We start from the raw sequence: 9,339 nt of genomic DNA, 5'->3' as shown, positions 1-9,339 counted from the left end.
AGACATAAGGGAGAGTAAAAAAGATCTGGAGAGAGTCCACACTGGAAAACTATTCATAGAGGAAGGTAACCAAGTGAGCAGATTGGAAATCTACAGATTGAGGGAATGAAGGGTCTTCTGCCATCTGACTGGAGCAACAACCCAACAGAGCTCGGTTTGGCATACCTGAAGACTGAACAGAGCAATTAGCTTATTGCTGACAGGAGGAAAAATGCTTCCAGCTGGTGCAAGAAAGGAATGCTCAGGTTATCCCTCCGTTCCTTCACATGCTTTCAGAGGTCTTCAGAATCTTTCACCCCCAAATCTCTACCTGTAACCTGTGCCTCCAACTTCTCCTCCAACCCACAGCAGTCCTGGTAGGAAACGATCCTGGAGGATGGGTCAAGTCAGGGAATCCAGGACATAAGCCAGTCGACTACATGATAAGAAGCAACCCAGGTTACACACCTCACCAGTAAGAGCTCTGGTGAGTTCTTTGATAGTCTTTTAAAATTTTTTAGCATTTTAATTTCTTAAAAATTCAGGCAATATATACTTCTGTTCATTCACCAGGCAAATTTTAATTTTTTAAAGTTCATTCTTCATATTAATACCTGAAAATTTGATGATATATAAGTAATATAATGATGGTGACAGTTTTAAATTTTAGATATTGATAAATTCTTCCCTGTATGAAAGTAAAGGGAAAAGTGCAAAAGGATATTTGTGTTTAATACATACATATTCCTTAGGCCATCAATCTTGAGTATATCGAAGTCACAAAAAATTTCCAAGGAATAAAATAATGATTCTCTGGGTCATCATTACCCTGTAGAATTGCAGGTAGTCAGGTTCTATGCAAAGTCTTGACTCTGCCAGGTGGCGATTGGGAGAGAGAGAGAAGGAAGATCCTAGAGGGTGTCACCAAATTAACTTACTATTTCATATCCCCACAGGATAGTAGGCTTCTCGCTTCCAAAGGCAGTGTATAAACATTGCCCATATTACCCATCTAGCCAGAAATTTACACTGCTGCCTGAACATTATCAACCCTGCTTATTGTTGGGACAATCTCTATGGAAGGCAACAAGATGGAGGTGTCGGGATAACTCACTGCTGCCCCGTCTCTGCCCTTCTTTTACAGGCTTCTGGGTCCTTCCGTCTGGAGGCTGTATTTTCCCCATTAGGATGGTGAATTCCATATGCGTCTTAACATGCCTTGGGGCTACTCATCTTATTTATCACAAGAATGCTTGTAGCCTATCAGGAATTAAGGTCCATTGTCTCCTTCTTCATGTCATTGTGCAGTGGACTGAGCCCCAAGGATCTACCCATTAACTCGGGACGGGATTATGGTCTCTGTTCTTCTACATCCTTGTAAGGAATTTAATTAGCAAATTTTTTCTCTTTGAGGAGCTACATTCAAAACACTGAACAAATAATAAGGAATGTATTCCAAAAACAAAGATGATTTCAGCAAGATAGTTTTGAAGATCGGTATTCTGAATAACAGTTAATGCTAATTTGGGACTTTGAAATTCAGGAAAGATGTCCTTAATTCTGATTCCACCTGATTGTCTATTCCTTGGAGACATTCATTCACACAATGCAGTGGAAACAAATACACCATGATTATTATATTTATGTTTAGTTTCTGCATTAATTAGTCAGTATGATGGGAAAAGAGCCTCCTTTCCCCTTAAACAGTATGTTCTGTTAGCATTCCTGTTTAGTCTAATGATTTCCCTTAAGACTTACAAATAATTAATTTTTATTTTTATCAGGCTATCCTAATGCAATTGTCTATCTTCCTAAGAATGAGACTTTTCTTCTCTTGGCAGGTATGCATCACATTTAGAAATTTTCCTAGTTTTTTTTTTTTTTTAAGGCACAAGAACACACATTTAGCAAGAAGAAATCAAAAACAAAAAGTGTCAATTAAATGCTTTCATTTCTGTGAACATTTTCCCACACTGCAAAGTCTTGTAAGTCATAAACAGAAAATAGAAAAGATATTAACTAATATATATAACATAGATAAACAAGAAGTTCATACTGTATAGCACAGGGAGCTATATTAAGTATCTTGTAGTAACTTATGGTGAAAAAGAATATGAAAACAAATATATGTATGTTCATGTATGACTGAAGCATTGTGCTGTACACCAGAAATTGACACAACATTGTAAACTGACTATACTTCAATAAAAAATACATGTATACCAAAAAAAGTTGAAACTACTGAGTTACAGTACAAGTAATCTTGGAAATGTTTTATTATTAAACCTTGACAGCTTTTCCATTTTTCTTTTCTTGCCATAATGGAAATAAAGGATCATATTCAGTTCTAAATTCAAACATGTTAAATTTCTTAAAATACGTTAACTTTCTTACCAATATTTCTTTGTAACAAATAACCTTATCTCAAGTTTTCTTTTTTCTTTTTTTAGAAACTGTTTATTTTCTGTCAATCTATTTCCATTTTAAGAGTTTGTGGAAAGAACAGCTTACAGCCACTCGGAGGTTGTTGCAACCCATTCGCTGGCCTGAGCAGTGGGAGCTGCAGTCCTTGGTGATGGGCTGAGCACTCCAGTCTTCAGTAGGGAACCACTGAATAGGCACAGAGGGCACCTGAACACCTTTGGACCAGTCTGCCACCTCAGGCTGAGTAGCAGTGAACTCAGGAGCGGGAGCCATCCATTCACCCTGAAATTCCTCCATGGTCACAGCCTTTTCAGCTGCAGTCTGCTCTTTCTTCTCAGTCTCTTCAGGATCTCTGTAGAAGTAGAGATCAGGCATGACCTCCCACGGGTGTTCCTGGGAGATGGTGCCGCGCATGCGCAGAACCTCCCAGAGCGAGCATCCACCACACCAGACCCACTGAGTGAGCTCCCTTGTTGCTGCATGGGATGGCAATATCCACATGGCATAAAGGGGAGTCTGTGTTACACAGAGCGATGGTAGGCAGGTTAATGTAAGATGCCTTGGTGAGAGGCTGGTGATCAGCCCTGGGATCGGTAACCACCAGAAAGCTTTCCCGGAAAGCTGCCTGGATCTGGTTAGTGAAGGTTCCAGGCATGAAGCGGCCAGCAATAGACGTGGCTCCAGTGGCAGCAGCAAACTTCAGCACAGCTCGCTGGCCAGTATTCAGGGAGAATACGACACTGACATCAGCTGGGGTTTCAATGGCAACAATGGCCCGAGCTGCCAGCAGAAGCTTCTCCCAGGTTCTCTTCAGATTTATGATGTAGATGCCATCACTTCTCCTTTTGTAGATGCACTGCTCCATTTGGAGGTTAAGGTTGCTGCCACCTAGGGGGGCTCCTGCCACAAGGAATTTGAGGACACTCTCCTCCTTCATTTGCAGGACATCAAGGGCTCTGGACATTGTGAAAGTTTCCCTTTAAGTTACGATGGGAATCCGGAACAGCGCCATATGGACCCCTCTCTGGGTAGTGTGGAAAAGCTCAAGTTTTCTTTTGGTTTTGAAATAGAGTGTATAAGGGAAAAGGAGACACATAGGAATGTCTTTAAATTTTTCCTCCCCTTATCCACCCCTTGCTATCCGATGATCAGTAAGAACAGAGATATATGGGATAGGGAGAGAATCTAAAACATTGTTTTTAATTTGGCCCAAGGATAAAAGCCCTATAGATATAGGGAGTCTGAGCATCTCAAGTTAAAGGAAAGAGGAACTCCTCATGGAATTCTGAAGTGGAAATATGGAAATGATCTATGCAGCTGTACCAACTGAGTACCTCCTCTACCCCTACTTTCAAACAGATATACTGGTACACCTGAAGTGGTTACCAGGTGTTCTGTATATTGTGGACGTTTCTGCAGCATCAGTTCATTTTCACCCCCACTGTATAGCAGCTCGTGGTTTGGGTGAGGTTGAGCCCATCACAAACTCTACTGATAGATATTTCAAATAGGCCTAAGATGACAAGTGTGCAAATCATCTGGTTACAGTGTTTGATTCAATGTAGAAATGTAATCTAAATTGGCCCAAAGTGAAGCACAATACTGTTGTTTGATAGTTAGTGTAGGGGATGGACTCTTTCCTACTCGGAGAGTAAATTAAGATCCGGGGGTCCATGTCAATATGAATGAATAAAATAAGTAAGTGGAGAGAGAGGAAATGTTTACTTACAGGAGAATTTCAATAAAATGGAAGAAATGCTAGAGTTACAAAACTACCCACTTCCCAGGCATTACCATAATATTTGTTTAGGTAGGAATTGTGTGAGTGAATGATAGTGAGTGAAATTATGATGAAAACCAGGATATTTACCAACTCATATAGAATCTCCCCACAAGATAGTTATTAATTAAAAACAGTTAGAACAAATATTACAGTACACAGATCTGGTAGACACCACCTAACCAAGGGATCATGGTTACCCAGTAATGAGACAATCGGTGTCAGGTGCTGCCTGACATTATGCATTGAAAAGGACACACTATCACTTTTGGGATGCTCTTGCCAAAAATGCAGATCCTGAATCTAATCATAAGAAAAGCTCCAAACAAACAAACAGATGCAATAAGAGAACTCTACATACAGTCTGGCCTGAAGTCATCGATCATGTGAAGATCAGGTAATATCATCAAATGCTTTTCCAGGTTAAAGACATCTAAATATAAATGACCTATAAATGTAATTTGTGATTTTGGATTGAATATTGGATCAGGAAAAAAATATATATATATATGCTTATATATATATATGTATACATTCTTTTGCTGTAAAAGTGACTAGTGAGAAAATTAGTAGAATTTCCACTAAGGTTTATAGATTAGATAACAATATTGTATCAAGTAATTTCTTACTTCAATCATTGTAATATCGTGCAAAAGAATGTCCTGGTTTTTAGGAAATACACACTGAAGTATGTAGGAATTAAAAGATCTGCCTTAGGTTTGGGAAATAGGGAACAATTAAGTTTCTTATTTCTTCTTCTTTTATTCTCCACTTAAGAAACTGCCTTTGGCTCTTCCAGGGATGAAGCAGGAGAGGGAAATGATGTAAGGGACAAAAGTAATATCTTTTTAAATTGGTACCCAGTGTAATTCACATTGGTGCTTCCTGGGTTTAGCGATGCAAGAGAGAACAGATGCTTTTATTGCTTCACTAGAAGCCTTCCTCCAGGACCATTTGACTGTGCTTCCGAATAAGTGGGCCATGCATTTTCATCTAGCTAAGTACATGTCATTTTTCAGTCCCTGGAGCTCAGTACTCTATGATGTACACTGATGTTACTATGAGGCAAGGTTTGAAGTGCCTCCATATTCTTCTGTGAGACTCAAAGTTGGTCCTTGGAGAAATACTAATGCATCCTGGGTACTGAGACAATCTTGGATTCTAGAACCCTCAAACGCAGCTGCCTGTTCTCATTCAGAGCTTCTAGCATCCATTTTTCGGTTTAGACTTTTCAAGTTATAAGTTAAGAGTTCAGGGCACATAGTATTAAGGTCTCTCTTACTTGGTCTTTTCACTCCTTCCTGTATGGAATAGTAAAATTCCATAGGGTCTCAGTACAACTTTTTTTCCCAAACAGATAGCTTCTCTCAGACTTTTCAGCACTAACTCTTTTAGAGGTGAGTTCTTGGTTTATGGCCTCATAAAAAATTCTCTACCTTGTCTTTTATAGATACTGCATAATATGTCTACCACCTCTGTTTGAAATGTGAGACTATGTGCCATCTATTTTTTTGTTGTTGCTTTTGGATTTCTGACACCTTAGCTAAAACTGAGAAAAATGTTTCATTTTAACATCTTATTGTATGTGTTACAATAACATTCATTTGAAAACGCAGCAGAATCTCCTGCAAACTGAAGTTGTACATGTATTGGGAAATGGTCTAGAGCAGTCATCCTAAATTAACATATTTATTTCCAAAATTAAGGTGCATTAAATATTAATTGTATCATGTCTCTTGGGATTTGGTGCTTTGTTTTGTATTGTTTTCATGTGAAACACAGATGAAGATAGAGTGTCTAGTAAAACACAGATGAAGATAGAGTGTCTAGTGAGCATCAATAATCACATTGTCTCAAATGGCAGGATCTCCTCCTTTTTAGGGCTGAATAGTATTCCATTATCTTGTCATTCTCCTAGTGAATGTTTGAACAAATATTTAAAAAATATTTAATGACTCCAAATTTTTCAGTCACCTCAGGCAAGGGACCAAATTATTATTCTACTTCAAGTTTTCACTTGTTTTGTCCCCTTTGGTTCTAGACAAACCTTTCTTGTGCTAAATTTTATCAATTATCTTCCCCTCCAGGCATTAACTAAATTTAGGCTCTTTCTCCTTTCTTTTTTCTTTACACACACACTTACACACACACTCATACATATTCCCTTATTAAAAAACCTGCTGGCAGCAAACAATAGCAGTAGAAAGACTTGATAAAGCAATTAACATTAGGGTGTAAATATCTGACAAAGTCTGAAATGTGTTAAGTAGTCAAAAATATTTATATACTAATAAAGGGCAGAGCATTTTCCCAAGGACATAAGTTTTAAGGAAGAAATTTTAACAATAGGAAAATAGGGAAAATTTTGGAGTTAAGGCCTGTTTGGGTTCCCTCTAGTTCTGTTCAATACAACAGATAAGTATTGAGCAACAGAAGAATGACAGGTTTCAAAAATTCAGAGATATATACGACCCAGCTTCAGCTTCCAACAATGTGTAATCTAATGACAGAAGCAACTATACAAGAACATAGCAATTGCCATAATGAGTAGCAAAGTACAGAAGACAGGGAAAGAATGGGGAAAAGGAAACTAATCAGCCTTTGAAATTAAAAAAAAAAAATCCTACAATGAGGCAATACTTGTAGAATGAATATAAATTAGCAAATAGTGCTAAAGTTGGAGAACGAGAGAGCAGTAGGGTAGGGAACCAACCTTGCATTCCTGGGATAAACCTCACTTGCACATGATTTATTATCATTGGTATATATATATATATTTATAAAATATTCAATTTTATATTGGATTGTTTTTGCTAAAATTTGATAAGAATCTTTCATCTATGTTCATAAAGGATATTTGCCAGTAATTTGTTATTTCAATGTTTTTGTCAAGTTTTTGTATCAGAGTGTTACCAATCTCACAGTGGTTGCTTCAGGATTTGTGGCAGACACCTTTAACTTAGTACAATCTACCTTCAAGTAACACGCCACTTCACACTCCAGCTTCAGGGTTGTAGCAAGGATCAAATGCATTAATATTTATAAAACATTTTGAACAGCACTTGACACAGTCAGTGCTATTTGTTTATTAATAGATACTTACATTAAAAAAAATTTTTTTGCCTTTCCCCAATAGACTGTGAGCTTTAAGAAAGAGGCATTTTCTCTATTTTGTTCAATGTTACATTCCAAGTGCCTAGAAGATTTTGCTAATTTTAATCAGCAGTTTAGTGTTGAAGATGCTGATTAAGCCCAATGCTTAGGGAACAATCTATTTTATAATTCCTTCCTTGGCATATTCCTATCACTTATCCCACGGTGATGTGGTGAAAATGAACTTAACTCTGCTACAACCTGAGAAACTAGTTGCTTAGGAAAACTTAAAACTATAGAAAAACTTTACAAAGGAGAAGAAATCCTATGTGTTGGCATGCTTTTCCTCGGGTTTATCTTTCCTTAGATTTAGCTTTCCATGTCTTTAAATATAGGGTTTGAAATACGAGTATATGCCTTTAGAAAAGTCTGTTTTGGTTTAGTGCCTAAGTCTTTCTAATATAAGATAGAGGACCTTTGCATTATCATATGAACAACCTAGGAGGCCTAAGTTCTAGTCAATTTCAAAAAAAAAAAAAAAAAATTTAATATTCCTTATCCTATCCTCTGTCCTTCCGTCCCCCACCTCAGTTTACCAATCAATATACTATTAACTGTTACCTGAAATAAACCTTACAAGAGTTCAAGAAACAGATTGACTTCTGAGAGTGATACTGTTCAAGTTTTAGATTGCCCCAAATCTGACATTGACAGTCTGGTACATAGGACCATTTCAGTATAATTTTAATTACCAAAATTCATTCAAGGAGTATCTCTTAACGAGATAGTAATTGGCTTATTCCCTGCTGCTGGACACAAAGGCAAGAGACTGTGCTAATACAGATACTCCTCAAAATTCCAATTCGGAAAAAAAAAACACAAAAAAAACAAGCAGAGGTGAAAAGAGTCTTGTCCCACAACTGCTCTAATTTACTAATTTATAACTAAATGAAACAAAGGAAATGGTAAATTATGGACTCTGACATTCTTGCAGTTCAACCATTAGTTATTTTAAAATGCTTTGGGGTCCAAATATAGTTACCTGATAGGAGACTGTCAGCACATACACTTTTATTTTTAATTTTGCAACTTGGGCTTCTTTCCACAGTTCTCATATTTTAAAACTATTATTCATAGGTAACAAGGAGAGTATGTTTGACTAAACATAAATAATGACCTCTCGAAGGAGATTAAGCAAGTGAATTTAGCACTTATCCCAAATTAAACTTTTATCATAGAGCTATAGTGCATGCGTGTGTGTGTTATGGGGTTTGAAACCAATTTTCATTACCAAATATTTTTTAAGCAATGGTTATTTTTCATCACTCATCTCTCAGAATCCATAAACTAAATATTGAGATTATGGCCCGTGACCTTCTGGCAACTTACTTTCTGTTCTGCCAGCATCCTGCACTTAGAACATTAGTCTCATTCATGTAAGTGCCACCTTCCTCAGCCAAGACTTCCATTAGGTCAAGATTAATGTAACTAATGAGCATTCTGTGACTGTGTTTAAACCCCACCCCACCCCAGCTCATCATCAGTACTCCCCCTTCCTGATCTGTCATTATGACACAGTCACCTTTGAGATAATGGATGTTGAACCAAGTTTAGAAATCCTGTCACAAGCTTGATTCTCCTTTCTCTCCTCCACCTCACTCCATCAGCCTCCACCAAAATAATAAATGCTCTTTTAGAAACTCAGGAAACGATAAAACATTTATTTAAAAGTTGCAAGCATTGACCTTAATTTACCTGGCTTCCTGGTTATTTTCAAATCCTTCCTGTCTTATAGTTGGACACACTAATGAGAAGAACAGCTACTACTTCCTCCCAGAATAAGTCTGACTAATTGGGAAGTTTACAAAATTAATTGCAAGGAGTTTTGCAAGAAGTGCTTGTCCTAGGAACGATTAAGAATGTGGTAACATGAATGCATTGTTTTTAATTATAATCCATTGAGAGTGTAAAGCTACCTGGTCCACAATTCTACTGGATATAAACTCCATTTTAAAAAGCAGTAAACTAGGCAGCAGTTGTATATAGTTTAATTAATTATTCAA

General features: G+C 37.3%; 1 pseudogene; it reads right to left on the bottom strand.

Annotated features, from left to right (window-relative positions):
- Positions 1-2,486: 2,486 nt before the first annotated feature.
- Positions 2,487-3,367, bottom strand: LOC102543884 (small ribosomal subunit protein uS2-like; annotated as a pseudogene).
- Between the last annotated feature and the right edge of the window lie 5,972 nt (positions 3,368-9,339).

The sequence above is a fragment of the Vicugna pacos genome, chromosome 3 (genome assembly GCF_048564905.1).
Source record: "Vicugna pacos chromosome 3, VicPac4, whole genome shotgun sequence".
In the NCBI taxonomy this organism is placed as follows: Eukaryota; Metazoa; Chordata; class Mammalia; order Artiodactyla; family Camelidae; genus Vicugna; species Vicugna pacos.
The sequence above is the reverse complement of the archived record's forward strand: the minus strand, read 5'-3'. Positions and strand labels throughout refer to the sequence as shown.